This window comes from Tursiops truncatus, chromosome 11 (genome assembly GCF_011762595.2).
Source record: "Tursiops truncatus isolate mTurTru1 chromosome 11, mTurTru1.mat.Y, whole genome shotgun sequence".
NCBI lineage: Eukaryota > Metazoa > Chordata > Mammalia > Artiodactyla > Delphinidae > Tursiops > Tursiops truncatus.
Genome location: NC_047044.1, coordinates 55,630,781 through 55,643,096, shown reverse-complemented (window position 1 = coordinate 55,643,096; position 12,316 = coordinate 55,630,781). Strand labels below are relative to the sequence as shown.

Genomic DNA, 12,316 nt, shown 5'->3' with positions numbered 1-12,316 from the left:
CCAAGTAGGACAAAATGAGAATGTTGAGGCAGCTAAACTGAATAATTACAGAAAGCCAAAGGCCAAAATATGCTGCATATTGCATTAGTATTTTTAATATATTCTAAAACTGAATTGTATAGCTGAGCCCATGGGTTGCATTTTAAAGAAAGAAAGAACCTGCTAAAAATCAAATTTTCAGTATTTCCTCTGCTTAGGGATTTAGTCACAAAACTGTCAATATCATCATTAAATCAGCATCAACAATATGAAACATTTGTATTTTACATATTATGTCATGAAGTGGTTCATAGTAAATCTCTCAGTGATAATGGATTCCAAAGTGTCAGATATGTTAAACATATTTTCCTCATATACTATAAAACTTACCTGCAAACGTAAGAAAATTATACCATGAATTGTGTTAAAAATTGGCTAACCAGTTGTTTTATAAATCAAGTCATTCATATTATGAGAAAATAGAAATTGAATTTCAAATAATAAAAAGTATATATTTGGGGGCTTTTGGTTACATACAGTTTACGAAGATCTTTTAACCATAAATACACACTTTGTCTTTCACCTTACATGTTTTAATTTGAGCTAGCCACAAAGGATCTCACTTAAAATGTCCTAGGAGGGATATTCTGTTTTATTTTCACTATATTAAAGTCTTTCAAAGTTTTTCTTTTGCCATGTCTACCAGAAGGAATCCCATTACACAGCTACAGGAAGAAAGACAGGATGTGAGAGAGAGGGCAAAGTAGGAAGGAGACCTTCTGAAGTCAGATTGCTTTCATAGGCAAAAAGTTCCTTCGTAGGAGTAAAAATGGTGAAATTATGTTGATATGTCACATTTATCTAGCACTCAATTTTCAAAATACTTTCTGTACTCTACCTTATGTGCAGAGAGGGTTAGATGTATAGTACGTTATCAAGTATCAAATGTCAACATGGCAAACGACAGACAAGGCACTGGACCGAGATACAAAACAAACTAATAGGTAGATAAGTAGGTAGGTAAGTGATAGAGGAGATTTCTTCTAGAGCCTATACCAGGACATAAAAATTGGTTTGTCTAGAGCATGAATTAATGCTATATGTTATTATATACTATATGACTATGCAGTCATACACAGTTAATTTTCTATATTATATTTTAACACTTTATATTCACATGTAACAGTTATTTTCTACACCCAAAATTAGAGTACTCTTGGCATTAATAATTAACCAAAGCTATCTAACACAAACACACAGCATAACCTAGTCTTCATAATTAAACATTAAATCCAAAAAAATCTATTTATAGTTGATTATAAAAGATTTAAGTTTTCCATTTATAAAATTTATCACAAATATCTTAGAATATTAAACAATTGTACCTTAGGTTTCCCTGGTGGCGCAGTGCTTGGGAGTCCACCTGCCGATGCAGGGCATGCGAGTTTGTGCCCTGGTCCGGGAGGATCCCACATGCCGCGGAGCGGCTGGGCCCGTGAGCCATGGCCGCTGAGCCTGCGCGTCTGGAGCCTGTGCTCCGCAATGGGAGAGGCCACAGCAGTGAGAGGCCTGCATACTGCAAAAAAAAAAAAAAAAAAAATTGTACCTTAAGAGACTAACTTTAAAAATAAAATTACAATTTTTACTGTCATAGATAAGAACAAGTAAAATACTCTTTCACTCAGGAACACAGCATTTGTTTCCCAAGTTTAAATAAGAATATTTCAATAATTTCCATTTCATAGATATAATTTTTTACTGTAACATTTCTGGGGAATTTGATCTGTCACAAATCTGAAAATATACACTAATTTGATAAATCAAGTTCTCGATATATTTTTCCATGATGCCCCACTGACCTTTAGAAAAGATATGTTATTTTCTTTCTAACATCTTATCCGATCTCGAGAAGAACATGAGTAAAACACAAAAAGGCTTTGCACTCTGAATCTCAAGGTGACATTTAAGACTGACATCCAGGTAGCAGAAGATCTCAAAATTTTTTCCTTGTCCCATGGGGATAAGCAAATCATTAATATGAGAAGGTATCAGGCTAGTAAGTGCTTTAAATGTCAACAATAAAACTTTAAAATCAATGCAAACCCTGACAGGAAGCCAATATGAAAACTGGAGACAAAAGTGATGTACTTTGAACAGGTAAGTAGCCTCACGCTGAATGAACTGAACCTTAGAGATTGATTTATCAAGAAATCGAAACATCAAGATGTTGAACCAGTCCAGGCTCAGTGATTATCACATTGCAGTAGTTTCAGTACCATTTATACTCCTCTTTGCTCTACTCAAATCATGTGCTATAGAAGATAACTAGTTCTTAATAGATTTTAATCATTTTACACTGAAACCAATGACTAGACTCAAATTAATAGTAACACTAACCTTCATCCCAGCTTACCCTTCCCCCTCCCCGTGTCCTCAAGTCCATTCTCTACGTCTGTGTCTTTATTTCCGTCCTGCCCCTAGGTTCTTCAGAACCTTTTTTTTTTTTTTTTTTTTTTAAGATTCCACGTATATGTGTTAGCATACGGTATTTGTTTTTCTCTTTCTGACTTACTTCACTCTGTATGACAGACTCTAGGTCCATCCACCTCACTACAAATAACTCAATTTCGTTTCTTTCTATGGCTGAGTAATATTCCACTGTATATATGTGCCACATCTTTATCCATTCATCTGTTGATGGACACTTAGGTTGCTTCCATGTCCTGGCTATTGTAAATAGAGCTGCAATGAACATTGTGGTACGTGGCTCTTTTTGAATTATGGTTTTCTCAGGGTATATGCCCAGTAGTGGGACTGCTGGGTCTAAGTGAGAGAGTGGCATGGACTTCTATATACTACCAAATGTAAAATAGATAGCTAGTGGGAAGCAGCCGCATAGCACAGGGAGATGGGCTCGGTGCTTTGTGACCAACTAGAAGGGTGGGATAGGGAGGGTGGGAGGGAGACGCAAGATGGAGGAGATATGGGGATATATGCATATATATAGCTGATTCACTTTGTTATAAAGCAGAAACTAACACACCATTGTAAAGCAATTATACTCCAATAAAGATGTTAAAAAAATAGTAACACTAACCTTTGCACAATATTTTATTTGCACTAACCTTTGCACAACATTCAAATAGAATTCTAAATGATCAAGGAACAAGGAGATTCACAATTGAATTCACAATTGAAAGAATATATTTACACACTTACTTTTGTGCTATTATTATGATAATAACTTGAAATTGTTGAATACAAATGTTAAAAAGTGAGAGCTATGTGGTTCTAAAAGTTACTCCTGGTGTGCAAAATTTATGGAGAATTGTTCCAATTCCTTTTCAATATATTATTTTCCATTTCATACCTTATGTAATCATAATAATAGAATCAATAATATTAGTAACAATAATAGCTAACACTAACTGACCATTTATTGTGAGACATGCATTGACTGATTTAATCACCATTGTTACTACCCACATTTTACAGATGAGGAAACTGAGGCAGAGACAACGCGAAGTGACTAAGATTCCACAATCTGTAAATGTTAGAACTAGGATTCTGACCCCAGAAACTACTATATCACATTTGTCATATATACACACACTATTTTAATATATATGCTAAGGTATTCATATGTGTGTTAAACTTGAAAATCATGATATAATTCTCATATTGCAAACAGTAAAAAAAAAAAAAAAAAGCAAAGTGAGAAGTAAATACAGTCTGCAAAAAATACCACCCTTTTCTTAGTGAAAAAAATCTTTTGATGCCAGTGTTCATACACAAGTGACTAATGCATACATCATTCTATTGGGCTTTGCTTTATTGCTCTTTGCAGATATTGGTTTTTTATAAATTGAAGGTTTGTGGCAACCCTGCTTTGAGCAAGTCTGTAGGCAGCATTTTTTTCTGACTTTGTGTCTCTGTGTCACATTTTGGTAATTCTTGCAATATTCCAAACTTTTTCATTACTGTTATATTCGCTATGATGATCTGTGATCAGTGATCTTTGATGTTACTACTGGAAAAAGAGTAGGACTTACTGAAGGCTCAAATGATGTAATAAAGCAGTTTTAAATTAAGGTATGTAGATTTTTTAGACATAATACTACTTAATAGACTACAATGTAATGTAAACATAAATTTATACATACTGGGAAACCAAAAAGTATGTGACTCGCTTTATTGCAATGGTCTGCAACCAAACCTGCCATATCTCCAATGGATGTCTGTATTTCAAATGTCAGTGACTGGAAAAGTAGTTCTGTGGGCTTTTTTTCTTTTCTTAAAAGAACCCTACGGAGTGTGCTTGCATTTATTACATAGGATTGGGTAACTGCAAAACACACAAAACTCCTCCAGGTGTACTTACATAAGCCTTTGTTAAAAGTAAAGGATGTGGTACAACAGAAGAACGTGCAGGCAACTGTCCAGGGCTTCCAGCCCCAGGGTCCTTTCTCAGTCACATAGAATGTACTTTGTTTTCATATTATAAACTGCCATGTTATGTACCAAGTACCTTGATTTCAAGAGAACTCAGGGAAAATTTACTCAGGGTAGAGCTCAGGGTCTTTCATAACCTGCTACTCAGGTAAAAACAGCCAGGCTCTGTAACCAATTAAAACAGGTACAAAACATCAATATAAATGTTTCTACACAGTGTAGACAAGCGTGCCCCCGGCGCCTCCAGGAAGTTTGAACTTTTAACACCACATTACGTATCACTAATTAATACATCTCACCCTTACCTTAGCCAAGGATCAGTTGCAGATTTCCAGGCATCCACAGACATAAGTGTAAAACTTTCCTACTCCAGTTGTAAGATAACAAGATCTAACACAGAGCTCACTGTTGAGTGAGGCAATTTATCGAGCAAGTGCTCAGAAAGTACCAGGGGCTCTCTGGACACTCAACTAAAACAATAACTTCTCTCTCTTTTGGTCCCATGTCCTGTTACAAATATAACACCCTCCTTTGGAAGGAGTGATGGCAAAATTAAGAAGTCGGTATTTACTACAGAACTAAGCGTGGGGGGAACGCCCACAGTCAAAAAAATGAATGACAAAGTGAAACCCATTAAAGAGAGGGGAAAAGTGAGAACATGGGAGAGAGCGCCCTACGCTGGGGTTGGGAGATGTAACTTCAGTGCCCCTTTTCTTTGCTTCTTAGACAGATGCAGACACAAAACTAGATGATGGGATTATCAATAGGAAGAGACAAAGCATGAGACAACCCATCTGAGCAAGCTGGAAACTGAATATTCACTTATTGCTCAGAAACTGTAACATAAAATTCATGCTCTTCCAATGTGACTGGTGCCAATATAAATTACGTGACAGCTCAGAAGCATAATTTTTCCTAGATGTAGAAGAGGAGTTACAAGTCAGAATGTTGTTATGGTCACTTTTTCTCTGCACTGTATGTAATAAACATGTTGCATTCACCACAATCCCTACCTTAGGATGCTAACTATATGTTACATATTGACTCTACGTTATTTATTTATTGCTGATGTGGTAACCTTATTATGCATCTGATAAATATTATAACATTCCTTTTTATTTTAAAATAAATATTATAAAGTGAAATTCAAAGACAGCGAGGCTTTTTCCCCTATCGCGAGGGCTGGGTAGCTCTACAAGTGTTCAAGCCTATTGTTCAAGTAGGTGGAGGCTGATGGAGCTGGTAGAAACATGTAGGTGGTATGCATGGAGAAACTAAAATGGAGACACACGATCCTTTAAAAAGAGTGAAATGTGAAGTCAGACTATCATCTCTACTGTTACTTGTAATATGAATTATATCTTTTATAGTGTATCTTCCAATGAACTTGTTATATATCTTAAAGGAAGCTGAAAGTGTTAATATCAAGAGTCATACTGACCAAAACAGCTATGATAAAAGCAGCAAACTGTCTTTACTGCTATAAAATTTCCATATCCTCATTCATATCAAACGTGAACGTGAAGCAGCAGGACATCAAATTACTTTTGCCTTCTTACAGCCACTCATGCGAAGTTTATGAAAAAGCTTGAATACTGATCATGCTGCAGGGAGTGTGCAGAAATGAGTCTTCTAAAGTAGTGCTTATAATCAGTGAGCTACATCTTTTACTATCATCCGTTCATGCTGATATCTCCTTGGTAAGTAATTTTCTATTTCTGACTTTACTCTTTATAGCTGGGGTTGAGAGCCCTACAAAAGTAGTCAGTGGAGGTCCAAACAGTAGAAAGTAGAATGGGTTGAAAATCATCCAGGAAATGCACATGAGGGATATATATTAGTAAGTAGTGGGCATCCATCCACGAAGACTGGAGTAGGAGGCAGAAGTCATGGTCTCTCAAAAACATGAGATACTTTGGAGAAAATACCAACCTCCCTTCCCCGGTGAGCAGAAGCCAATGTGGTCTTGATCATCAGGAACAAAATCTGGGCAAGGGAGTAGATGAGGCAGGTTTGGTTGTTGTTGTTGTTTGTTTTTGGGTTTTTTTATAGTAGGTTGGAGGAAAGATGAAATGAATCATCCTGCCTGGGTCAGAGGGTCAACAACAGAGATGGACTGATATATTGAATGTGGTAGGATGGTGAGAGAACAAAACCTAGATCCCAATTGAAGGGTCTACAGCAGAACCAGACAAGTTAGTAAGGCTTTAGAAAGTACAGAGGGGGTTTAACAGAGGAAAATGTAAGTTGAAAGTTGGAGTAGGAAGACTTTATTAAGTACCTTGGATTGTAAAGTAGCTGTGAATAGAGCTGAGAGTTAAGGCAAGACTGATGTCCCAGAGATAGTGGAAAACTAATGTGGCATTAATTACAGGAGAGGAGGCAGAGACCAAGTTACTGGAAGCACAAAATAAGACTTTATTTTACTTTACTTTGAGACTAAAGTAAAAGAGCTATTTTTAAAATATTACTTACAGTAATATTAAGAATAGGTAAAACTAGTCACTTATACTCCACCCAATGACTCTCTGACAAATTGTTCCTGCCTTTAAGTAGCTATTTCAAAACAAGAGGAATTCCTTTAAAGATGGAGAAATTTTAGAGCACTCATTTCCAAAACAATACAGTCATTCATTGTTAAGTTGGAAAGAATTTCTTAAAGATGAATGTCTCAGATGCATATGCTTGCCTCATTTCTAAATAACATAATCATATTTAGGAAATACGTTTGCCACAAGACTGAACATGAAAGTGTCTGTAATTATCTACAGATATAATAGTATGGAAAAAAATAAGGGACACACCCAGACTTGAATATCCAGGAGAGTTTGTATCTGTTTTAACTGTCTTTTTACCCTGGAGTAATATTGACTTGGTACAGGTACAGTAATATTGACTTGAAAATGGTTTACCATTTTCAAAATGTTTCACAATTTTAATGCCACTTTAAAGTTCTTCTTTTAAATATGTGGCAAGCTTGAAATTGCAAAGCCAAACTATCAATAAGAGAAGGATAAAAGCCATAAGAGCCAAACTAACAAAAAAGCTATCTTTGCCATCTTGTACTTTTGTTACTGAGAAAGAGAAGATAATGTGTAAAGATCATCTGAGATGAAGACATTAAGAAAGGGGTAATTAAATGAAAGCATCTGAAATACATCTGGTAGTTCATTAAATACAGTATTGTGTTTTAACTAAAGACATACATGATGCTCTACAGTGGTGCTTGAGATGTGGCTACTGGAACTGAGGAAGTGAATTTTTATTTAATTTAATTTTAAATAGCTACCTATTGAACAGCATAGGTCTAGAGAAAGTAAAAGTTGATCTCTAAACAAAGAGAGGAAACGTTTTCTTCATGTAGCACTTCATTTAAAAGTTGAGAGAAAAAATTTGAAAGCATCTTACAACATGCTTAAAACTCTCAAAATAAATTGAAATTAGTAGAAAGAGTAGTTTAAGTCAAACATACATGTCAAAAAGTGAGCATTTTTGCTATATACTCACATATATGGGGTTATAGGAACATTTTATAGAATGGTCAACCATCAAAAGAGAGTATGAAAATTTAGAAAATATGAGATATCAACATTAACACCATTGCGTTTATTTTGTAAATAGTTTTTGTGAAACACACTTGCTGATCCTAGCTCTGCTATGAAGCTATTAGGGCAATATCATTACACAGTGGTTTAAACGTTCCCAAAGTTACAAACTGCCCATCTAAGACCTTCAATCTTACTCGAAATTGATATCTTTATTCAAGCGACAGCTCTTGATTTTTCACTATATGCATACCTTTGTACCAGGTAGTGATGGGAACTGCAAGAAAGAAAGAAAGAAAGAAAAGAAAAGGAGGGAGGGAGGGAAGGTGAAAGAACACTAGAAGATATGGAGCACTGGTTCCAAGAAGTATTTATAATCTAAGTAGGAAGCCAAAATTTACACGTCTCAAATGTTTGATGAACTTCTAAAAAATGGCATCAGTAATAAGGAAGTGATATGCAAAGTACCTGGGAGGGTTTGCAAGCTGTAGCAGTAGGAGACATAGCTGAGTGCTTAAAAAAAAATGAGAAATGGGGGTGAACAAACAAACAAAAAAACCCTGGGTCTTTTAAAGCCTCAAATGTACATATATGTGTACTTCAGCATGAGTACAAACACCTATGAAACAGTCCATCCTCCATAATTTATCTTTCTATAATCTGCCTTTGACCTAAACACGAAATGGTGAAATCTGATTAGAGTTGACAGACATTGAAGTGAGAAATAGGATGGGTTGTTATTGTTCCTTTAAGTCTTGTTCCTTTGTTTTGTTTTCCACTTTAAGCACAAGCAGCAAGGTTATGTTGTGACTGAAATGTCTTTCAGTGAGCCCTCTGCCTGACAATCCCTATCACCGAAACTTTGTCTCAGATCTGAATATAAAAACCCATGTTATTATTAGGTTGAACCATTCAAAACTGCCAATACTCGATCATTTCTTTATCTACAAAAATGTCAGTTTCAAATATTGCAACTTATAGAATCAGTAGGTGCAATTCAAAGAATCTTGATTTTAATAATAATAATCAGAAAAACAAAATTATACATTATTGTTGCAAACAGAATATTGAAATAAAAGCAGTTTTTATTTTTGTATAACACTGTAAATTGTTCCCATTTGCAGATTTTATTATTAAAAAATAGAAAATATTCCAACATGTTCTCAATTTCTTGTCTAAGTCCTGCTTTTGTTTGTTTGTCGTATAGTTTAATACTCCCTCCTTCATAAAAGAAAGACCTCGGTTTCCTAAAAAACAAAACTAACCAGTTTCTTTGGAACTTCAACTTTCTTAACTGGATCATCTACTCCTTAGCAATATTTTTTTAAATACTGTAATACATTGTGAAGTATTATCAAATATCAGTAATTTAATAACAGAGAAAGCCTTTTAGCTAAAAAATAGTTTAGAATATTTAAGGAGTGGCAATGTATGCATCACAAATATGAAAAAATCTTCAGGAAATATTAAATGACAAAAGCAAGGCACAGAACAGTGTATGGTTTGCTATCTTTTGTGAAAGAAAAAAGAGAAAATAAAACTATATCTATAAAAATGCTAACAGCATACACAATAAACTAAAAACAGTGATAAAAAGGATGAATACAGGAGTGGGAGGAAAAATAATAACTGTGTATCTTTTTATACTGTTTTGATTTTTTGAACCATGTGAATGTACTACCTACTCAAAAAATTAAATTAAATGTTAAGAAGTATATAAAATAGGCACCAGTTTGCTCTTGTATTGTTTTCAAAATAAGAGTACAGCAGTTACAAAGATGCCTGGGTTTAACTATAGCAGCAATTTAGGAAAGAAATTCTCAAAAATGTTAGGTAAAAGATAACTAGTATATAGTACAGCAGTTCTTAAATTTTATTGTGCATAAAATATCCCAGATGCTTTGCTAAAAAATCCATAATCTGGGGGCCTAACTCTGATTATAAATGACTATGTTTGAACTGGAGTTTAAGAACGTGCATTTTAACAAATCCTAGGTAAGGGTCATGTAAAAACTGATTGACCCTACTCTGAGTAACCTTGTCTTAATGTTAGGGTATCTAATATCTTAAAATTTTATGCTATTACAATATTAACTAAAATAGTATTTCTGAAAATAGTAATTTCCTAACAGGCATTATTTTCCTTTTTAAATTTGATATGATTTTACTGTGTTCATTAGTTAATTTAAAAAGTTATTTGTGGGCTTCCCTGGTGGTGCAGTGGTTAAGAATCTGCCTACCAATGCAGGGGACATGGGTTCGATCCCTGGTCTGGAGAGATCCCACATGCCTTGGAGGAACTAAGCCCGCACACCACAATTAACTGAAGCCCACGTGCCTACAGCCCGTGCTCTGCAACAAGAGAAGCCACTGCAATGAGAAGCCTGTGCACCGCAAAGAAGATCCAGTACAGCCAAAAATAAATAAATAAAATAAATAAATTTTTTTAAAAAAATTTAAAATAGTTATTTGCAAGTCCAAAGTTTTCTTTATATTTAATATTAACTGGTAATCTTATACAGTAACCCATAAGAAGATACTAAAGAACCTTGCAGGTTTATCATTAAAAACAAAAACAAACAAACAAAAGGCTCCGTATCAATTTTAGAGTGCATTTCAAACTTTTTTAAAGTGGAGTAATGGATATTGTTAATCTTTGTGATCACTCATCCTCTGAGCCTCATTTCTGTTTGGGAAATCCTCTACTTTGTGAGTTTTGTTGACAGGCAGAAACTACTTTTTAATACAGAAGCTGAATACTCTTTTTTTCAAAACAGTATTTAGAACTGCAACCAAACTTCACTCAGGTTCAGGGTCACAAAAACAAACTGCATTGACGGCATGGCCTCCAAGTCTGGTTCTCTGGCCCTACCAGACAGTGAGCTACCCAGAATCCTTTTAATATACTCTTTCTCTGCTTAAAAAACCAGAAATATGTTGATTCTGATTTTTTTTTTTTTTTAATGTCTAAGAATCCTAGCTGATACCTGTGGGCTTAGGTTTGAAAAAGCAACTGAAATATCACATAGAAGAAGTAAGACCTAACAGCAGTTCATGCAAAGGAAAACTAAACATAGCTGATTTCAACTTAATACAAGTCAACAATGCTAATGTGCTTGTCCCAAAATATTCATATAGACTTGGGGAGGGAGGCGGCACTGAAAGGATAGAGACCAGGACAAGAGAAAAAATGTTAAGACTGATTCTACAGCTCTGCCCGGGCCTGTGCACATGTGGTGCAGAGTCTTAGGCTCTGGGTCCCACTTCTTAGACAAACCTTTATAAATGTGTGTTTCCAGTGAAAGGCTTGAAAATTATAACTGTCAAAGCAAACAGATATTTAGCAGTTTAAAGACAAGATTTGATGAAGGATATAAGAGCATCATCTTTCAATAACAATCCAGAGATTTTTCCAAAGAAATTAGAAATTTAAACTGGTACCAATGGGGGTATTTTCACAGGATATGATCTCATTGTGAGACTTACTTGACAGTTAAAGCTACATAAAGAAATAATAGAATTCAATTAAAGAAATTAATAGCAACAATAGAGGCCTAATGATAACTTCTCAGCATGTTCAAAGGACATGTTACCATGTAATGAAATTTACTTAATAAACCCCAAACCTAATTGTCTATTTACTATGTCTACTTTACGTTGTCTATTTCACCAGAAGATATATTTTTACTCAAAGGCTCTTGCTTGCCACAACACTGGAAATGAAAAATAAGCTTATAAATCCTTCCCATCGTACTAGTGCTGAGGCCACGAGCAGCCACTGTCATCACGAAGTGACAAGTTCAGTCCACACAGATCATCTGTAAGTTTTTAGGACGAGGTAAAGGGCTTCTGAAATAGTCACGCAGAGTACAGTTCTGGAGGATCTATGAACGGTTTGGTACATGAGATTTCATCGGAGGAGGCAGTGTCACTATGTATAAGGTGATGGGCAGGACTCAAGAGCAGTAGGGCTTCAGCCAATGGAGAGAGCACTTGAAAGTTATGGCTGAGTGACTCACAAAACTGAAGGTGGAAAGTGTGAAATACAAAGAGAGCTGTAATTCAGCAGCTAACGTTGGAAGCCAGCGGCACTCACTGAGATACAAAATGTTGGGATCTGCTTGTGAGTAAAGGGTAATATGGGGCTCCGAAGATCAGTGTTGAGATCCATGACCTGGGACCTGGGTTCTGTTATCTGGACATGTGAAAAATCCAAATTCGTGGGAGGATCAGAGATTCAAAGCCAGGTTTAATTCTTATGTGCCTAAGTCAAAGAGTGCTGACAAGATAAACTTCCAGAGTCACGGACACCACTGGATTCAGGAATGAGCCCAGAATTC

General features: G+C 35.4%; 1 long non-coding RNA gene across 3 annotated transcripts in view; it reads right to left on the bottom strand.

The window, feature by feature from the left end:
* The window catches only part of LOC109547171 (uncharacterized), a 143,040-nt gene that overhangs the window by 97,538 nt on the left and 33,186 nt on the right, over positions 1-12,316 (bottom strand). For all 3 annotated transcript variants that reach the window (XR_012324320.1, XR_012324321.1, XR_012324319.1), the window contains one exon: positions 1,365-1,555. This is a non-coding gene — a long non-coding RNA (uncharacterized lncRNA). The remainder of the gene's footprint in view (positions 1-1,364; positions 1,556-12,316) is intronic.